General features: G+C 39.6%; 1 long non-coding RNA gene across 4 annotated transcripts in view; it reads left to right on the top strand.

Annotated features, from left to right (window-relative positions):
* The window catches only part of LOC139593777 (uncharacterized), a 181,724-nt gene that overhangs the window by 135,897 nt on the left and 25,438 nt on the right, over positions 1-20,389 (top strand). For all 4 annotated transcript variants that reach the window (XR_011680394.1, XR_011680393.1, XR_011680398.1 and 1 more), the window contains one exon: positions 5,461-5,649. This is a non-coding gene — a long non-coding RNA (uncharacterized lncRNA). The remainder of the gene's footprint in view (positions 1-5,460; positions 5,650-20,389) is intronic.

Below are 20,389 nucleotides of genomic sequence, written 5' to 3' on the forward strand. Positions count from 1 at the left end.
TTGAAGTAAGACTGATGCTTGGCACAGCTTTGCAGTGCAGTGATCTTGTGTAGCTGCTGTCAGGAGTAAGGTGATAACTTTGAAGGAAGCCAGACTGGAGCTTAAACACACCATAGTATTTATGCAGGAACACATTACTAAATATAACCAAGAAAATTTATCTTCAAAGTTTTAGGGTGTATGTACCTCTCCCCCACTTCTTTTGTATTGAGATGAAGTCAAAATCTTTTGTAACGAAATCTTACATTCTACGCACAGATTGCAAAGGGTTACAGTCTTTGGAAACAGCATCTGGTCTTTGAGATGCTCTCATACAAAGCACTTGAGAAAGATGTATCCTTTCTCTTTGGGGTGAGCCACCATGCAGCATGTAAAGAGCAGGATGCCTGCTCAGACAAAGAGCCTCAGACTCACTGGTAGGAGAGGCCAGGTCAGAGTTGGGGTAGTGGTGTGCTGTTGTTGTCCACAGTGGTGGATTATGAGTGTGCTCCCAGCCCTCTTTAGGCCTGTGTCACCTACTCCTCTGAAGTTATGCCCAGGTAAGGTTTGGAGGGTGGAACTGGAGAGCATCTGTATTCACAGGCATACAGATGAGGCTGTGTGAAACCCAGGGAGGTGGGATAACAGGAGAGGGACCAGTGGGGACCAATCGTGCTGTGCTACTTCTTCTGCCCACTCAGGGCTGCAGAAGTGCCAGGGAAACACCCAACAAGTCATGGTGTTGGCTGTGCTTCACTGTATCTCATACTGGATCTCAGCCTCTTCTGCAGGAGCTCCTGCATTCTGAACAGGTCCTTAGTCACTGGAGCAGGGCTGGAGCTGCCTTATCTTGTACAGACATGAATTCCCTAGTACTGGGTGGGTGGGTCTTCTGAGCAGGAAGCTTTGGTCTCCTATTATCTTCCTTTGAATGTTTTGTGCTACTTGGAATGTGGACATTTGTTCCCATTAAACATTTTAATGTTGAATTTGTGGAAAAAACTCCTACTAGAAAATCTGATCAAGTCAAGTTTCATTCTTATTGATTCTACAAGCCTTCTCTGTTTTAGCAGATGCTGTTGTTTTTAAATGCCTCTGGGAACATTGCATTTTGAGCTTTTTTTATTTGGAGAAAAATATGACTGTGATGCAGAATGGTGTCCATCAGAGACGAAGAGGTTATGTGGAAGCTGAAGCAGTAAAGTTCTCAGAGAAGAACAAGAAAGGAAAGACAACATGTAATTCAAGAGGTCTGAAAATGAAAGGGAAGAAAGTTCATGAAAAACTGTATAGGCATTCAAAATAGTTGAACTAAAATATATTCTGCATTACAGCATGAATTGTGCACCAGCTTCTCTGGATTTTAGTAACTCGAGAGCCTAAGGAGTTAATTTCTTTTTCTGCCTTGTTTACCGTTTTTCTGCCCCACTGTGAGTTATTTTTTTAGTGTCAGATCTACATTGACACTTATATCAAAAAGCCTGTGATTTAACTTGATAGATCAGCTACTGTGAGGGGGTAGGGGTGGGTAACTGACCCTACTATTGAGATATATGATGCTTATTTAGAGAAATGACATATATTCTTGATGAGATACACAGACACAAACTGCAAACTTCTGATTCAAGGTTACTTACAAAAAAAGTAGAAAAATAACTTGGTTTTTTGGTTTTTTTAATTTTTTTTTTATTTTAGTTCTGCCTTCCTTTCTTTTACTTAAAATAGAAAATAGAGAGTTTTCAACATTATAAATACTGTATACTGAGGGTGACTCAGGGAACAGATGACCTGTGACCACTTGACACTTACATGGGAAAAATTCAGCAGGGGTAATGGCTTTGGTGAGGTGGTGGTGGAATTTGGAGTTCTTATTTATGTCTACACAAGTACAACTTCAGTTCATACTCACAGAGGATGCCACTCCTGAGATTAGGAGATTCCCCATTGTTTCATGCAATATTTCAAAAAGGTGATTTGTGGGAAACAATGCTCTCCTGATGTGTTTTTCTGATTCTAACTATTTGAAAAAGAGTCAAGAAAGTGATCCATAAGCTTCAATAATAACTTTGGTGAAAAGTCAATGCTCCTTAAGTCACGGCTGAAGATAGAGGAACATTCTTCAGTGTGGTTGGATGGGAAATCTACATTATCTCTTTCAAGGGAAAATGCTGATTTGCTGTAAGAATTTCAGAAAATGAGTGGTTTCATGAAAGTAAATTATTTGCTAATAAATCCCAAGTACAATAAGAAATATCTACTTTACTATGAACAAAATTATAAACATTGATTTTTTCAGTCAGAAACAACTTTTTCTTTTGTATAGTAATGATAAACTAGGTCGAATTTCAGTTGAACGCAACTGAAGTTTTGACTTTTTCTTTTTTCATAAAAATCCTTTGTCTCTGAAACTATTCTCTGATTCTATGAGATATATTTTGAGGCTGCAAAAACAATTTCAATATCAAATCTTTATGGATGTGAAAATTATTTGCTGCCTAGCCCTTCTTTCTAACAACCTCTTGATATCTCTCTCAGAAAGTTTACAAATAGGTAAATTTCTCTGCATTTCTTTGTGCCAGAGAGAAGTTTCTTAGCCTTACTAGAGATTTATAATTTGTTGATTTTTTTTCCCCCACACAGGCTCCTTTGTGAAGAACTGCGGCAAAATGCTTAACTTACAGTTTTCGATAGCAAAAAATAATAAAAAAACCCCCACAAATGCTGGAAATATGCATCAAAACTCTGCATAGCATCTGAAAGAGTCTAAAATCTGTGGCTCAGTCTGTTTTCCATTTGTGATTATTTTGTATATTATTTTTTCTTTTTGTCTATTTATGACTGTTTTTAAATGGCTTACATAAGAGGTTTTCTTTAAATCCCTTGCCTTTTACTAGAACAAAGCCTCCTGACCATCAGAAAATGGATTATTTTTGGAGAACTTCTTAATGAACTGAAAATTGAAAACTAGGCCTTTAATCCTTAACATTGTGTGAAAATTCTTCACATTATTCTTTATTGTCTTAGTGTCACTGGAAATTAAGATAGGAGAATCTTTCATGAAAAGCATCAAAAATAGCCTCAGTAGAAGAAAAGAAATTTAAGAAAAGATGCTTGGACACCAGAAAACTGGAGTGATGAGTGATCTTCATCAAGCTCTGGGGTTTGGGTGAGACTATTTATGTAAATCAGGTACTAAGAATTTTTTTTCTGAGAGAACAGACTGTAACAGCAGGGCTTTTTGTTCTCTAGTTAGTCTGCACATTTATCCAAGCTGTGTGAAGAGATTTCGACTTTTTCTGGTAGAAGTTGAATGGACTCCTCCTGGTTGACCACCATCTGAAAAACTTGAAGAAAGCTCCTCAGGGAGTAGCAACCTAAAGAAACTTCTAGATATAATAGATAATTTGTGGAGGGACACCTTTGTTTATTTTGTTTTGTTTTTTCCTCCATTGCCATCAAGATGGTATATCCAACTGTATTATTTAGCAAGAAACAGCTGATTTCCAGAAAGGAATCACATAGTAATAATTTATTAGTGAATTATGCAGCCATCACACCAGGCCATTGGAGGGAATAGCTCTGATTGCACTGTAGCTTTGCAATAGGACTAAATGAAGCAAGGGGACTTAGACCAGGTTGGTGCAGCCTACTCTAAAATTACTCAGGCCATTTGCAGGTTCTCTGCAGTTCCAATTGCAGTCCTGCAACTACCTAAGGTTATTCATTAATCAGATACTTATAAATATGCAAGGAATTGAGAGGGAGCTTCAATCTGCAAGCAACCCACCTGCAAGAACCTGCAATTAGGGCTGCTGTATTTCTAAAGGTGTCAGACCTGCTGAGCATGTGCACCCCACTGGATGTGTGTTAGAGTTACAAGAAGACTGCAAACCCTAGCCAAATATAAAATAATCTTGAAATATATCCAGAAAAATCAGAGCATGTCTGGGAAAACTCATTTTTCCAAAGTGGCCCTAACAATGATGCTTTACACTGGGAATTACAGGCAAAACTAGTGGTATTGTACTAGAATCTTGAATCCTGCCATTTCATGCAATGAGACAAAGAGGACTTGTGAATCAGATAAGTGAACCACTGTTGTTATGTGTGAATTCAAATTGGTTTTGTTAGCCACTGGGTTAATGGGAAAGCACATGGCAATTTCCAGGAGAGTGACAGGTCCTACACCTAGACAGTGAAAACAAAGAAATGCCTTGGATTTTGTCTGTTTTTAATTTGGTATTTGTAAAATTAAAATAGTCCTTCAAAGCTTGACAGTAGCTTTTCGTGTTCATTTTAACTCCAAACTGCTGTTAATTCTGACTGTTTAGCAGGTATATATTAATATCAATGTAATGCTTCTGAACTTGCTTTGGATGTCCCTATTTTAGGCAATCCTGAACAGGTTGTATCTCAGTTTTGATATTTAAGTCCCCTTCCTGATTCTTCAGCAGAATAGAAATTGGGGTGGTGATTTCTTCCACAGCACTTCTGCAATACAGATTTTATTACAAATGATGCCACTTTAGGCAGGACAGACACAAGCAAACTGTAAGCTCAGAATTGCCCATTGTAATCAAATTGGCTATTTTCCAAACAATTCAGAGTCTCTCTCCCAGTGTGACCTTTCAGAGCCCTGCACTCAGCAAAAGAGGGGTATATTACCTTTCATGCACTAGTGTTCATTTTCAGGAGAAAGCCAGGATTATTGTTCAAATTTCGTGCAATTACACCTGAGCACCTCATTGTTTCTGGGGGGCTGGGGAGGCGCACACAAAAGAGTCAGGTTGGCATTTGGTAGAGAGATGTGTCTGGCCTTATACACAGGAGGGCAGAGACAGAAAACACTAAAAGCACACTCTGCAATAAATATGTGACAAACTGAATGCCTAGAAAGAGAATGGATACTGCCCTATTTGTCTGGTTATTCTCGCCAAGCTGTGCTGATGCTTTCCAGAGGTGTAATTGGACATAATGCATGTGTTGAGCAGGCAGTGGGGGAAGATGGGACAAAGAGGATAAAAGAGCAAATGATATCTGGAGTTAGGGAACCTTTAAGTTGGGCCATTTGGGCTCTAGACTGTTTCCCCCTTTCCTGTTTTCTCCCCCAGCATAATAGCTGTTCTTAGAAACCTTTGGGCTTATAGAAATACTTTAGGAAAAATCCAAACAGTGATAGATTGCCCAGCAGAAAATTATTTACATGAAAATGCCTGCCTAAGCATAATTTTTCCTGAGATGACATCTGCTTTGAAAATACAACACAATTTCATCTCAGATGTAAAAGTAACACCCTCGCCCTTTTTTTTTCCCTGACACCAGGAGATGCATAACTTGCTGACAGTATGTGGTTGATAGCTGTATCAGTCAGTCTTAAATAGTCCATAAATCCATGTACAGTGTAAAATATCATTGATTTATGTAATTGGGAATTTTTAACAATACAGTTTTGTGTAACTATGTTTGTTTTTCCCTTTTCAGAACCATCTTCCCTGTGAATCTGGAAGCAGTCTCTGATTGTACAGAGCCACTATGTATTCCATCCTCATGCTTCCCTGGAGTATAAGTTATGATATATCAGCATTGTCTTTGAGGTCTACCAAATCTGTGGATATGCAATACGCTGAAGTGTGGAGATGGAATGAAGTTGAAAGGATTCATGAATAAAATGTAAGTGGATGATACTTCAAACTAAAGCAAAAATACTGCATTGCCTAAATTGCAAGAAATAGCTCTTTTTGCTCGAGTAGGAGCAGTAGCAGTAACAAAAAGCCAGGATTATTGTGGCCTTTGGTATGGGACTCATCTGTTGTCTGAGAGTGGCACACAGAGCTGCTGGAATGTTTTCTTTCCACATGATGGTTGCAGATGAACTTTTGTGAAGAAAGTAAATGCTGTACTGTGTGTATAGAGAGTCTTACAGATCTGTGTGAGGAACTTTGCCAACTGTAAGCAATCCCCTACAACCTGCAGCACCTACAGAAATAAATAAGGCTTTCAATCCAAAATTAATGATAAATGTAAGGAGCTATTCTGCCCCTGGCATTGTCAATTTTCCCTTCCTTTTCAGGAACCTGATTATTCATACTTAGTGTATAAACATACTGCATGAGGTAAATAGGTACCAAGGCTAGTGCTGGTTTTGAACATAGATCATCATTTTACTTACTCCCTTACATCATTTAACTCTGTTCTGGTGACCCTGGGACCTGGTAATACACACTGCAACCAATAACCATAACTCCATGATCCGTATAGAATACGTGAAGGATGGTGGCAAGTATGTAATTTATTACCTTCTGTAGTGCTGTGTTATTATTATGTGACTGTTATAGCATTCATAGTTTGACAGATTCCTATTAGCCAGTCAGTCAGAGTATGTAGTGTATTATTTTACCAATACCTGATGCATATCAATAAAGTGGGTGAACATTGCTATAGAAGAACAGCTGAATTGGCTTGGATGTTGTAATCTCCCATCCTGAGTTCTTACCTGAAGCATCAGTTAAGGCTGACTGATACTTTTGTAAGGCTTAGAAAAGTCTGGGTAACTTTCTTCCCACTTTGTCCTGAATCCTTGAAAAGAAGTGTCAAAACAGTACAAGTGCTTATTTTCACTGTACTATCATTCTAACAGTAGAAGCAAAATTCACGAGAAATCTTGTACTGTGAGACAACCTGTTCTCACAAGATTTCCAGCCCATTAACTCAAGAATCAGATTGTTTGGATTAGGTTTGCACAAACAGTGAAGCTTTTCAGGTGCTTATCCAAAAGGCATTGAACCAAATCTTTTGAGGTTTCCCCACATACTTAATATATTATGCAAATATTTACTATATGCAGAGAGGAGAGCAAGATGGGAAAAATTTCCTTGTCCAGGACATACAGAATTAGTTATTGCTGGATGAGTAAAGATATCCTGATTTCTGCTGGCTGGACAAAAGCATCAGGAAGGAGAGGAAGCACAGACAGAAAGTGTCACAGGACTGACGGTGACTAAGAGGAAGCCTGAAGCTGCAAAGCAGTGAGTTGCTGGAGGGTGGGGAGAGGAGATGGAGCTTCAAATAGCCTTGAAACAGTCTTTCAAATTACAGGAAATACAGCGCTAATAAAAGAAAAGGGTATGAGCAGGGATAGCTGTGATTCTGGAGAGGGGAGCTGGATAATACAACCCCTATGCCTGCCTGTGGCCAGAGCTCAGGTCACAGCTAGTGGTCTCGTGGGGGCTACAGCAGAGCTGAGCTTGGGGGTGTCAGTCCTGCAAGGGGCACATGCTGCTGCTGTTCTCCTGGGGGCAGGAGAGCTGCCTGGAGTCTGCTACATCCCTGCTTGTACACTTCATCCTCCTGCGTTTCCGAGACACAAAGCTCAGATCAGCCAGTGATGTTCTTTCAGGATTGTGAAGTATAATGTTCTGATTAGATGCAATACATCTAAAGAGTATCTATCAAAATTTAAGAAAATACATAGGAAAAAATGCAACTTATCCAGATTTTTTTCCTGGTATTTCCACTGCACTGGCAACCTGACACAACATGTTGTATATAATTCAGCCATGCTGTCAGTTTTTACTAGGAATGTAATCAATATGATCTTACAATTTTAATCAAGGTCTCTGAAACAAAGCACTTGTTATTATATAGGTTCTTACCTAATGCTTTGCAACAGTATGTTAGCAAGCCGATAGGAAGTGTAAGTCTTTAAGAAGGAAGAATTTGACTGTGAAAAGACCCAAAGCGTGGTTGGCAGTAGCATAGACAGAAGGGACTAACGTAGTCATCTGTATAAGGTAGTCCTACTGCTCCTGCTCCTGAGGGGTAATTAATTATAAAGTACCAGTAGAGCTGTGTCGCTTCACAATTTCATTAATAGTCAAGCAAATAAAGTATGATACTTTGTGTTACTTCATGAGGAACTGCTAAGAAAAGATGTAATCATCAAGAGCTGTAGACAGGCTCTCTTTTGATGTGACTGAACGAAATTTCTGCAGACCATCAAACTGCAGGTGGAAAGAGAACAGAATTGTATGAAGGCATGGGAGGGAGTTGAACTGCTGCTTGCAATTCTGGTTAGCTGACCTGAGCTAAAACACAGGGTGAGCTTCTCTCCACCTAGCTTTAGACATTGATATGGTAATAATTTAGGGATTACCTTCACTGTAGAATTTCTTTGTACTCTGTAGAGAGAAAAAGGCACTTTTAGGGAGAGTTTTTTTTTTTTTTTTACTTGTTTTAGGTGTCTTCTGTAGGATAAGCTGATTTGGGACCTCATATTTATTCTTCTCCTAAATAAATATAAGGTTCAGCAAAAGTGACTACACATGGTGATGTCTTATCAGAAGAATATTTCCCTCTCCCTCACCAGTGATGTCATTGTGTCTTGCATCAGCTATGGTATCACAATATCTTTTGTGTGAACGTACTCAAATTTTTGAAAAAGCCCACAAGAGATGCTTTGCTTTTTGGTCAGCTTAACAAGCTGCCCAAGGAAGTGGTGGAATCACTGTCCCTGGAAGTGTTCAAAAAAATGTGTGGTTATGACACTTGGGGATATGGTTTAGTGGTGCACATGGTGTGCTAGGGTAATGGTTGGACTCAATGATCTTACAGGTGTTTTCCAGCCTTGACTGTTTTATGAATCAATTATTCTGTTATTTTGTATAAGCTTTATTAACCTTGGGTGACTGGCCGAAAATATGCAAGTTACCCTGTATTCTTCCACAGTGTTTAAAAATGTCTTTGAGAGGAACATGCATGAGATGTTCCTCTACATAATCTTCTTCCACATCTTTGATATCAATCAAAACATTGTTCCTCAGTGGCACACTACTGAGTCTGCACTTTGGTCCCCCTCTAGGCAAACGAAGGGGATATGTGGAAAAAAGAGTGGAAGATGATTTTTACAGTGTCTCCAGTGAATCCACGTGCAAGATGAGGCACTGCTGTGTGGGACAGTGCTGTCAATGGGATTGGTGGTGCCACTCCAGAGAGGCTGCCCTGCCTCTTCCATAGACATGGTAGCTCACAGACATTGCTGTCGGAAAGGATTTCAGCACATGCAACCTACTGGAGTAGCTGTTCAGGGTCCCTGGCAACCCTGTACATGGGATGGATTCAGTGACAGCTTTATTTTTATGGAGCTTACTGTGTTCTAGCTGTCTATTCTGCAGCTGTGCCTCCACAGACAGCCAAGACAAACCCTTCAACAGTGAAGCTGAGCTAGATAGCTCACATGTGTGTGGTGCTCTAGACTAAGGAGGTGGGCAGCCTTTAAAGTACCAACATTTGTCCCAGTGACGTGCCTTGAATATTAAGCATGCCTTACAAAGCACAAGCCCACAGTAAATAGAAAGGGGTTTGCTGTGTCATCAAATGAAGTCTTCCAAAATCTCAGTAGAACATGTATCATAATATTTCCACTATAGATAGAACCAGCTCCATCTTAAAAGTATGATCGTGATCTTCTGCTGTTTCCTCTGCGTGTTTTTTTTTGTTTTTGTTTTGTTTGTTTGTTTGTTTGTTTTTGGGTTTTTTGGTGGGTTTTTTTGTTTGTTTGTTTGGGTTTTTTTTGTTTTATTTTGTTTTATTTTGCTGGGGGTTTTTTTGGCACACAGAAGGTGCAGGTGCCTGTAAAGAGTCATCCAAAAGTGCAGTTACTCAGCAAATTTTCCACTTCTAGCTCATGATCCCTAAATGTCACCTTTTCTGAGTGCTTAGAGTTTTCAGGTCTGGGTAAACCCTAGCTGGAAGCACATAGTTAAAGCAGCTTTAAATCATACATTAAATATCCTCAGCCAAGCAGCAGATACTCCTCCTCTCACTATTTTTTACTGACCATTTTATTCAACTCCATCACTTTATCCACTCAGCATTAGGCTTTTGAGTTTCTCTTTGAAGATGCCTGAACCTCTTCCCTGACTGCATGGAGATGCTAATTTAGGATTAGTTAACACTGAGGCTAAGTATCTATTTGTAGATACTGTAATATTTAACACAGACATCTAGAGCAGGGTCTCTGATTCTTGCTCTTTTTCATTTAGTTCTCTTCATAAATGTTGAGGAAACTAAGGATGGAGAAACTGAGTCTAGATTTTTCAGTCTTGATCATAAAGATTAATGTTTCAACTAAGCCAGAACTGGTGTAGAGAAATAAGCTGGTACTTAATGGTTCCTATTGCAAAATGTATGTCTCAGCTCTACGGAGAGCTTCTTCCTCTGTGTAGAAACATGCACCTCAAAACTAAAAAATGTAGTTTTATCCAAAATAGTTCTTTATACTTTTCTTCCCCCAAGAAATTTTCTGTGCTGAGCAGTTCAGCTAAAAGTGAAACTTTGCTTCTGTTGAAGGAGCCAGTGATATTTATTCTGAATCAGCACAACAGCTCTCCTCTCATGGGAAGCATTCAGGGCCAAATGTCGTGTCCATGATACAATACTGAGTAGAAATTACAGGGCTGTGGCTCACACAACATACCCTTTCCACTAACCAAAATGAAACGTGTCATTGTGGAAGGATAAATGGCAATCTTTGGCTGTCATGCGCTGGGATCTTATTATAGACACAGAGATAATGAAACTAATGTATCCTGAGGCAGTGTTGCTTAAAAGAGTATCAGAACAGGAGAATGTGTGCTGAATTTCATTTACTGAGACTTTTTCTGATGTGTTTGGGGCTAAATTTTGGTGAACTATATAGACCCTTAGTCCTTCAGAAGTGAAGTGGTGTTTGGACAGCTGGCAAAAGGATAACTCTGCACAGAGTTTGTCCACCCATTTGAGGGGCTTTTTTTTTTTTTTCTGTCAGAAAATATAGGCATGCTTATGTGACCCTTTTTATTGTCAATCAGTCCTTCACTGAGATGAACAAAATAGAAGGTGGTCTGGGAGGAGCTGAACCCCATACAAGTTTTCCACAAAATGATTATATCTGTTAAGCAAGTGCTGGAGAGGATGGCAACAGCTGATCCAGAAACTCATAAGGTCAAATGATGCAATTTTTGAAGATGATCAGATGTGACAGAAATGAAGCTCCTCTTATAACTTATCAAGAATATATATATGTTTGGTTTCAGATACATTGTTGGATATGAGATATTGCCTCATGCCCGTTCCCTGCTGACAGACTGGTGTTTTCACTGTCCCACTTAGGACACCTGCATTTATTTCACAACTCCATGTGCAAGCAGCCTGTAGGCTGGACTTCAGTGTCCGAGTGGGCACACCACCTCTGTCCAGCTGAAGTAACCTACTGTAATGTTAAGGAAGCATGTTTATCCTCATAATTAGCACAATTCTGGGGTCAGTACAGGTGAAGAGATTTCAAAAACCTTTTAATTTTATCTGTGAAATTTTCTTCATTTTCTGTCCACCTCTATTTCCTCTCATGGTCTCTACTCAACATAACTTCCTCCTCATGCTTCAAATGCTGTGGTGTCACTGACAGTTTTAAAGGGAGCAAAACAAACTGAAAGGAAATTTTTTTTTTTTTTTTTTGAAAAGCTGTCTTAGGAGGGTATTTTTTCTTTTTATTAATCCAGGAAAATAGCTTGAGACATTTAGAAGGGGACACCTTATTCTGTTGAAACTTTGATGTTTTTGTGATCTCAAGAGTTTTTTTAAAAACTGTAAAAGGTCCCATGCCCTTTGGTCTACATGGTGTTCACTATCTACATTAAGCTGCTACTCAGAATCAGCATCAAGGGCTGAATGCTATTATTCTGGGCACACTTCAAATATATAAAAGGTGACTCCTGTCTTCAGAGTTTAAGCTTTCAATCTGACTGGCTTACTAGCATGTTATAACAGTCCTGTCTCTGGCATGCTGATTTGTGGCCTTGATCAAATTACTTAGCCTTTTACTTGCTTAAAAAAACTACTCCTGCACTTGAATGCATGATAAGTCACTCTATGCAGAGGAGGTGTGTAGGACTGAAAGCTCTGGCCATGCAAGCAACATCCCCTTCTGAGGAGCCTATTCTGCTTTACCTCCTGGCTGAGCTGCTTGGGTAAGAGCTTTTTCATCCATTTGTATCAAAATGAGTCATTCTAAAACTCTCCACCTCTGAACCCCAGTATGTGAACAACCTGGTTTCTTTGGGTTGATTCAGATTTGGGAGAAAGCATAAAGATGAGTTCAAGTAGCATGTCTGACTGGGTGACAAGTTTGATTAGATGGCATGGATGTCACCAAGGTTGGAGCAGACTGAGCTGCAAACCTTTGAAGTCAGCCTGTCTGTACCTAAAGAAACCTATTAAAACATACTGCCTTAACCTTTTATTTCTGGAGTCCGAGCTGCATTCTTGGCACTGAAAACTAGAGTATGCTGGTTCTTGTCTCTGCAGACTGATACCCTTAAACATTTCAGAAAACCACACTGACTCTTCCAGGTCAAAACTGGCCTATTGCTGTCATCTCCATGTTGTTTTTAAAAGACATTTCAAGAAAGGAGGATATTTGGGTAGAGGTGAGAAGTAGAATAGTGGTGGAGAAGGAAGGATTGGAAACATAAGGAACAAAAAGTAATTGGTTTGAGTAGCAAATGCTCACCTAGAATGAGCAGCAGTGGAAATGGCAATTGTGGAAGGCAATCCTATATTTGATGAGGAAGGAACATATGTGATGGGAAGATGTGAGCCATGGAGCAGAAAAGATGACTGCAGCAGCTGAGCTGTGAATAAGGTGGAGTTGAGGAAGAGAGCTGCTGGGAATCCTAGGTGGAAGAAAATATAGTGTCAGAACTCTGGAGGAGTCTCTGGGTGAGAATGCATAAACATTTAGAAATGGGAGAAGAAAAGATGGAATAGAAGTCAGTGAGCACTTGGATGTTGGAAAGAGTAAGAATACTACAGTAAGTAAAAAAAAGCCAAAACAAAACCTTGCTTCTTTAGCAAAGGCTTCTCATAAACACACCTGTCCACAGAGCTGATAGCTACTTACATATTTTATCTCTGTGTTTTACAGTGTTGGCCTTGTAATCCATTTTTCTTCACAACCCAGTGAACACCTGACTTCTGCAGCAGTTCAACATAGTTTGAAGGAGGCCTCTGAGGACAAAGGCTAAAAGCATCTCCTATGAATTTCAGCACAATATGTACTTGTAGGCAACTCTCATCCTTCACAGATACTTGTCTAATTGCAGTTATTTATTAATCTGAAATGTAAAGTGTCCAAGAAGACATTGGACATTGGCAATTTAAGCTGTTCTCTCAACCTTCCCTGAAGGTTCATCCAAAATAGACCCTGAATGTTTGTCATTTGTCAAGGATTCAATAATTGGCAGGAAAGGATGGCTTTGGGCACGGATGTTCCTTTCCTCCCTCTCTCTCCCAAGCATTGTGATCCCATTTAGCTTTGTACTGTCATGTCAGCTTCTTCTGTACTTGCTAGGGTTCATCTTGTATCTTGTGATGGTGCTGCAGAAGGTATTCTTGTCACCTTGAGCATTTTCCACTCTTTCCTCATGCTGACTGCTGTTTCCATGGAAGTCTGTGATGTGTTTTATTCAAAGTACAATTTGTAGAATGTTTGCTTAGAACAGAGGAAGGGAAAAATAACTCCTTCAAGACAGAGTGAAAGAAAATATACTCTAAATTAAAAAAAAAAAAAGTCACCCTCTCTCTAAACCCTAATCCTCAGCTCTACTGTATCCCAAATTAATACCATTCTGTTTAGGACTGAAATGTTCAATGACAACACGAAGGAAAACATGTCAGGTCTCAAACCCAGAACATCAAATATTTCCACTTTTCCTAATTATCACCCAGTTTTACCAAAAAACAGATGGAACCACTTTCAAAGCTTTGTGTGTGTGCCTGTGTGTGTGCATATGCATATCTGTCTTACAAATGGCTAATTCAAATCAAACTTGGGATTCTAGTCAAGACAACAGCTTCACTGCCTGAACCAGCTTGTTTCTGTACACTGATCCTTACCAAAAAGAAGAACTGCAACTCCAAAGAAAAAGAATAAACCCCACATTTTCCAATAACAGCCCACTATGCCATACTTGTCTGTGTAAAGAACATATGGAGCAGCGCATACTCTGGACTTGATTCTGATTGAAATTTCACAACTAACTCCAGCATCTGTAGCTTGACTAATGCAGCTGAAAGCTCAACCAACCCTTTCCCCTTATTTTTATTACAGGGCTACAGCATGAAACTTTATGCACAACAGTCAGAGAGATCCACCTGCTTATGCAGGTATGTGAAACACGAGCTATAGGTGCCCAGGAGCACCACCATACTCCACATCCTCACAAGCTGTGCTGGACTATCCAAAAGACAGTGCTGCCTACACCCATTGCTTCAGCTCAGCCATGCTGAGAGCATTTTAAATATTCCAGAAGCATAATTCTAGTCTTTTCCAAGACCTTGCAGTGTGGTTCATTACTATGAAGTGTCAGGAATTCAAAGGAAGAAACATGTGAGAACAAAAGTAGGTGCCTCCAGCTTGAAGCAGCAGTGCTGCTAATTGGGACACTTGCAAAACAATGTCATATGTGTCATTGACTTTTACTAACCACCAGAAACACCTCCAGAAAAATATAAAATGCTCATCTGATTTTTTTACCCCCAGCTTACAGCTGTTTTATAGTGGCTGCCTCTCTTGTCCCTCAGAATGGATATTGTCTAGAAGTGTTTAGAGACAAAAAGAATCTTCTAGGACCCCTCACACTGGGACACAGACATTAAGGAAAAATAAAACAAAGGAATTCCAAATGCAATGGAAAGAGCAGTTAAAAGGCAGCAAGGTAACATATCTGCTTCTGCCTTGCTCTAACTGGGTGACACACTAATAGGTTTCTTATTCTGCTTTCTTCTGCTAAGAGACTGGAAGACATATGTCAGTTTTCCACCTTAACTGTGCATTTTCTAGTTTGTTTGGATTTATGTCATAACCTTAATGGGATTTAAATGGAATTTTTATATGTGAATAATACTCTGCATTAATGCAAGAACTTTAGGTTGCTGTGCTACCAGCTTTATTTGCATAAAGGTTTTTAAATATGAAAGAAGAATAGCCAGGCTATTGTAGATGGCAACACGAAAAAAAAGCCACACTGGCATAATAGTGAGAGGAGAAGACAACACCCCCAAAACACTGGCTTGTGGAAGGGTTAATTCTCTGGCTTTTAGGTACAACTGTGTGTGAGAGAAGAGCCCAGAGGTCATGCTAGTCATGAATATTTAGTTGCTGGAGGGTCTAGGCTGGATTAAATGGTGCAGCTGGAAGGTCAAAGTCATAGGTTTATACTTTATCATAAAACACTTTCTGTTCTAGCGTCCTCTCTGTGTTCTGTGAATGTAAATTGTCTGTCAATGCGTAGCTCACATGATGTTACACACACCCCACACACTGGGGGGCAGAAGTGGCTGTTCCCTTTAAGTATGTTGCAGATTTTGAGATATCATCTATAAACAATAACCACAATAAGGTGTCTCACATTGAAAAGTGTGCCATTATGCAATTACATATGACGTATGTTTAATATGCCTTATGCTGTCCTCCTATTTCCAAGTCCTTGTTTACCCTTAAGTATATCAAGTAGGAGCAGGAGAATACTTGTTCCTTTGGTATTTCTTCAGAACACAAATCTGGGGCCCAGAGAGTTCTGAAGATTCTTCCTAACAATTTTTTGGGAGTAGCACTGCAACTCTTACTCTAAGTTCTTTGCCTTAAACCTTTGTCTTTGTTATCCATTTGGTTTTCCAAGCCTCAGCTGTGTGTGAGCAGTTCTGAGTTACTGATGGTTGTGCAGTCAGGGAACTTTCCTGCTGGCATTCTTAGTGTACCATTATTATTTTTAAATGAATTATGTATATAACACGTTCGGTGTACAGACTACTTTGCATGTGAATAATAAAGTACAGTCTTTGTTTAGAAGAGCTGACAGTCTAAGGGATTCATCCAGTAAACACTTATAATAATAATTATTATTATATGGGTGATTTGCTTGGTCTACTGTTGTGAGTAATCTGTTGATCTGGCCCCAAACTAATTAGATAACTTGATGAAAAAAACAATAGGACATAGCATGTAGTGCAGGAGGGAAGGGATGAAACACAACAGTACATCAAGGCCTAGGAAGAAAGAGGATAAAGAAAGACTGGTTTGGATTGATTCAGTTCTCTGTGACAGTGTCTGCAAGGAAATGCTGTAAAGGATGGAGCTTGGGCCCTGGAATGAAGTATCAGGTTTCCTCCAAGCCTTAAATTTTGTTGTGTGCTCAGCTTACTCTCATGGGAAGTGATAGCCTTATCTTGACCTACTTATTTTTTTTATGATCCACCTCTGCAGTCAGTTCCAGTGCAGTCTTCTCAATGTTTTCTTAAGAGTAGGTGAGATTGAATATTCACACAGAGGTCTGGAGAGCATTGGGGTGGGCTGAGTTAAACAATTGTTGGCAATTGGCAATGGCAAGGATGGTCAGTGGCTCAGTTCATGAGAATGAGTTATTTCCTTGCCCATGTGGAGCAGAACTGCAGCAGCCAGGTGTGTGTGTGGCTGTCATGCAAAAAAAAAACTACAAACTCTCAACTACTTTGGAGTTGAGAATTGGCTCTTTATCTGATGTGGAAGCAGAATATGCAGTGCCAGTCTGCCAGAACACTGGTCTTGTGTCCTTTCCAGGGATTCCTGAAGGGCAGGGGGGGGTCAAGCACTAAATTTGAGTTGTGAGATTTCATGTGTTGTTACAAATGAGTTTAAACTGCTTTATCAGAATTGAGGCCTGGAAAATCACTGTTTGAGTGTAGTTAATTTCTGTTGAAGCATCTTTAGTTTGTACCTAAAGGTCCTGTCTGTACTGCTGTAAGTGATGCTTGAACTTGCAGAGACCTTGTTTGCATGGCTTCCATATATAAAAGCTGCACTAAAGTAGGAAGACATTGGCAGAAAGAAACCAACCCCAAACCTTGCATTTTTGTCTGGGAGGTGACCCATGGCAATTCATTAGTGGGGCTGTGGCAGTAGAGGGCAGAATGGAAGTACCTGCTGCCTGCTTTGGAAGCCCCTGGCTGATGGAGCTGTAACATTTGCTTACAAGCACCCTTGAAGCAGTTTCCTGGAACTTGGCTTCTGTTTGCATTTTCTGTAGCATCTAAGCTAAAGGATCTTGACTAGAAAAGTCCACTTATAATTATGGACAAAATGATTGTCTCAAGTGATTATCTGAGATGCTCATTTCACCAATCGGCGTTGTTTACAGTATGGAAAGGGCCACAGGTGGCTCAGAAATAATAATGTGGTATTTATGCAGCTGACCAGCGTGCTGGAAAAGGGATGGATGTATTTCACTAAGTTGGTCCCAGATGGAAAACTTTTCTTTAATGCAGAAGCAGATCAATTCTATTCTTACTCTAATGTAGAAGTAAGTGGAAAAATGAAGCAAAATAATGGAAAACATCAAGGTGCTACGCAAAATAAAATATTGATTGTAAAAATCCCAAAACAAAACTTGCTTGCTGTCTTAATTTTTTGCTCATGTCTAGTTAGAGGAAAATATTTCTTCTTGCTCTTACATCAAATTAAACTAAAACTTCCCACTACAGAAAACCATTTTGTTTCCTTTAATTTTTTTTAGCAAGAAATATATATTGGTCAAAATCTGCAGGGATAAAAGTTTAATTATGCCTTAGTTGCTTGCTGTGATTTTGAAATCAGTGCTTTAGTCTGAATAAGCACTTGGTGGGTTATAAAATGACATGATGAATATTTCTATTTCTCATGTTAAAATCTAGGTTTTGTAAGGTAATTGACAAAAATGGAGTTGACACTGGATTAACAGTTTTGACCTGAAGTTGATACCAAGAAAGGTTTTTTTAAGAAATGAATGAATGATTTTTTTTTTAAGGACCATACTGTGGGAGAAAATATACCTGCAGCAGTAAGGATTCATCCACTCATGTTTTGCATGACAATCAAGCTGACGATAAAGATATGTGAATAAGCTAAAACTCACACAAGCACTTTTTATCTTGTTAGAATTTTATGAAGACTAGATTGTTGGACTGCATAGAAATAAACTATTTAAAAAAATGATACAGAAATAAAAGTTTAGACACAGACCATGTGAATAGGTCAGTCCTAAGAACAGTAGTCTTGACTCTGTGTTGAAAATGATGGATGAAACTGGAGGTCAGCACTGAAATGCTGGGGAGTTTCTGACCATGCCAGGGTGAGGGACAGAATGCATGGACAGCTCTGAGGAGAGAGAGTGTCATTGCTAAAGGGTGGTGGTGGGGCAGGTAAAATGAGGCCTGATGCAGGTGACTTGGGTAGAAATTGGTTGGGGGAGTTTTGGTGGGGCTTGCTGCTTGGCACAGAACTAATCGATGGCAGGGCCTGTCACTAGAAATGTCCCTGTTCTGTGGCCTCCCAGCTGGGGCCAATATGGTCTGTTGTTTAGTTATATGTATTTGTGTTTCTGCCATGTCACATCAGAGTATTGATCCACAGTGTACCCAAATCCTGCAGAGTGCCTCCATGCCTAATGCCAAATCTGAAGAGAACTAATTAACAAGTCTTCCTCTGAATGTGAATGTTTTAAAAGATGCTTCTGGGCTTGCGAATAGGCCTCTTATATTGCCTCCATTACAGATACCCTTCTCAGGGAGACAGAAATAGGAATAAGTGTGTTCAGAAAGGTTTCTTTTACCCTGAGAGATGGTATTTCCATGTCACAAATCAGACAAACTTTTTCCCTGTGAGTTTCCAGCCCCCTTTCAGCCCTGTACATAACTAAAAATGTAATTTAAAGATGGAAATAATCTCTATGACTCCAGAATCTGAAAACCAGAGTCTCTAGGAATGAAATTAGGAACCACTGCCCAGAAGGGATGAGAATCAGCTGTACCACACTCTGCAAGTCTTGTCCCAGCTCCAGATAAAAACTGGAGTAGTGCATGGGCTCTGCATACCCTGGCACAGCCACTGGTTTGTCCCTGATTCTTCATCACAGTAACTGGTGCTTACTGCATTCCTTCCTATGATAGGGCTTGTCTCAGAGAGAGAGGGAAATGCAAAGATTGAAGGCTGGGACTTGCTTTTGACCAGAAAGCTTTTAGAGTTAAGCTTCCTGCTGGGCAGTCCTGATATGTGAAGAATCAATTGTGCTAACTGCTTTAGGAAAAATATCTAATCACTGCCTCAAAATATTTCCCTCTTGGCTGTGTTAGAGCCTTTCTTGTAAAAACTGAGGGGTGAAACAGGAGGGTGAGCAGGATAGTAGCACTCAAAAACACATTTTAGAGAGAGGAGGTTTGCTGTTTGTGGTAAATGCTGTAATACTTTTCTCAGATCTCAGTGTAACTCACTCTTCTATAACACAAACAAATTCAAACCCATATCTACTAGATAGAAACAAGTTATCCTGTAATGTCCTGTGTGTCTGATCTTCAGATTATTTATATAAACAGATTTCTTGCATCTTCTGTTTTGATCTTTAAGATTCACTGACAACCACTTACCTAATGAGTGTGTATGAACCATGTAGCACAACATTCATGGTGGGCTGATCCTTGTGGCAGCAGTCAGCATGGTGTGTGTGCTTCCATCCTACCCCCCTCAGACAAAGTAATTGATGACAAGAGGAAAGTCCCAAATGTCCTTTTATTAAAGCATGTTTATTTAGATACTGTTTTTAAGTGTTGTTTGACAAAAAGAGCTTTGGTTTTTTTGTTTGTTTTACTTTTTTTTTTTAAGGGGTTTAAAAAAGATATGATAGCAATGAGATGAGTAGAAATAAGAAAGAGGGTTGTGGGATCCTAGGGCCACTTGACTGCTGGAGTAGAAACATAGAATTGGCTCATCCACCAGTGCAAAGTGACTTCAGTCAAGCAATGGTGATTTGTGCCAGCTGGTGATTTCTTATTTCCTGGTAGCCCTTTGTTTTCAGTTCTACATTGACATATTTGGCTTTTGTGTGTTTACTGAACATGGCAGGATGTGCAAACTGGGCAAAGAAGTAGAGAAATCACTTGGTAAAGGTCATGGGAGGGGGCATCAGAGGGTGACAGAGCAGTTTTCAGCTCTGCTAGCCTCTTCTCACAGAATACTCTTGCAGTTCTTTCCCTTCCTTGCTGATTTATCTAGTTGAGCTGTAGGTTTATAATGTCTATTTGAGGGCTGATTAAGTGCTAGTAACAGGAAGTTTTGTGTGCTTGTGGAGTTTGAATGGATCTTGGGATTTTGTACAGGATTACTATAACAGCCATAAGGAAGAGATATCATAAATAATATATTCAGAACAGTTCATGCATCAGTCTAGAAAATAAGATTCTTTTATTCTTTTAGCAGTTTCTCTAGCTGCTGTTAGAAAGGTTTTATAGTGGAAAAACCTTCATCCATTGACCAATGGGTTATGGCTGGATTTCTTTTTCATTTGGTATTTCAGTACCATACATAATT

This window comes from Agelaius tricolor, unplaced genomic scaffold (genome assembly GCF_023055355.1).
Source record: "Agelaius tricolor isolate 1412-34295 unplaced genomic scaffold, bAgeTri1.0.p SCAF_1, whole genome shotgun sequence".
NCBI lineage: Eukaryota > Metazoa > Chordata > Aves > Passeriformes > Icteridae > Agelaius > Agelaius tricolor.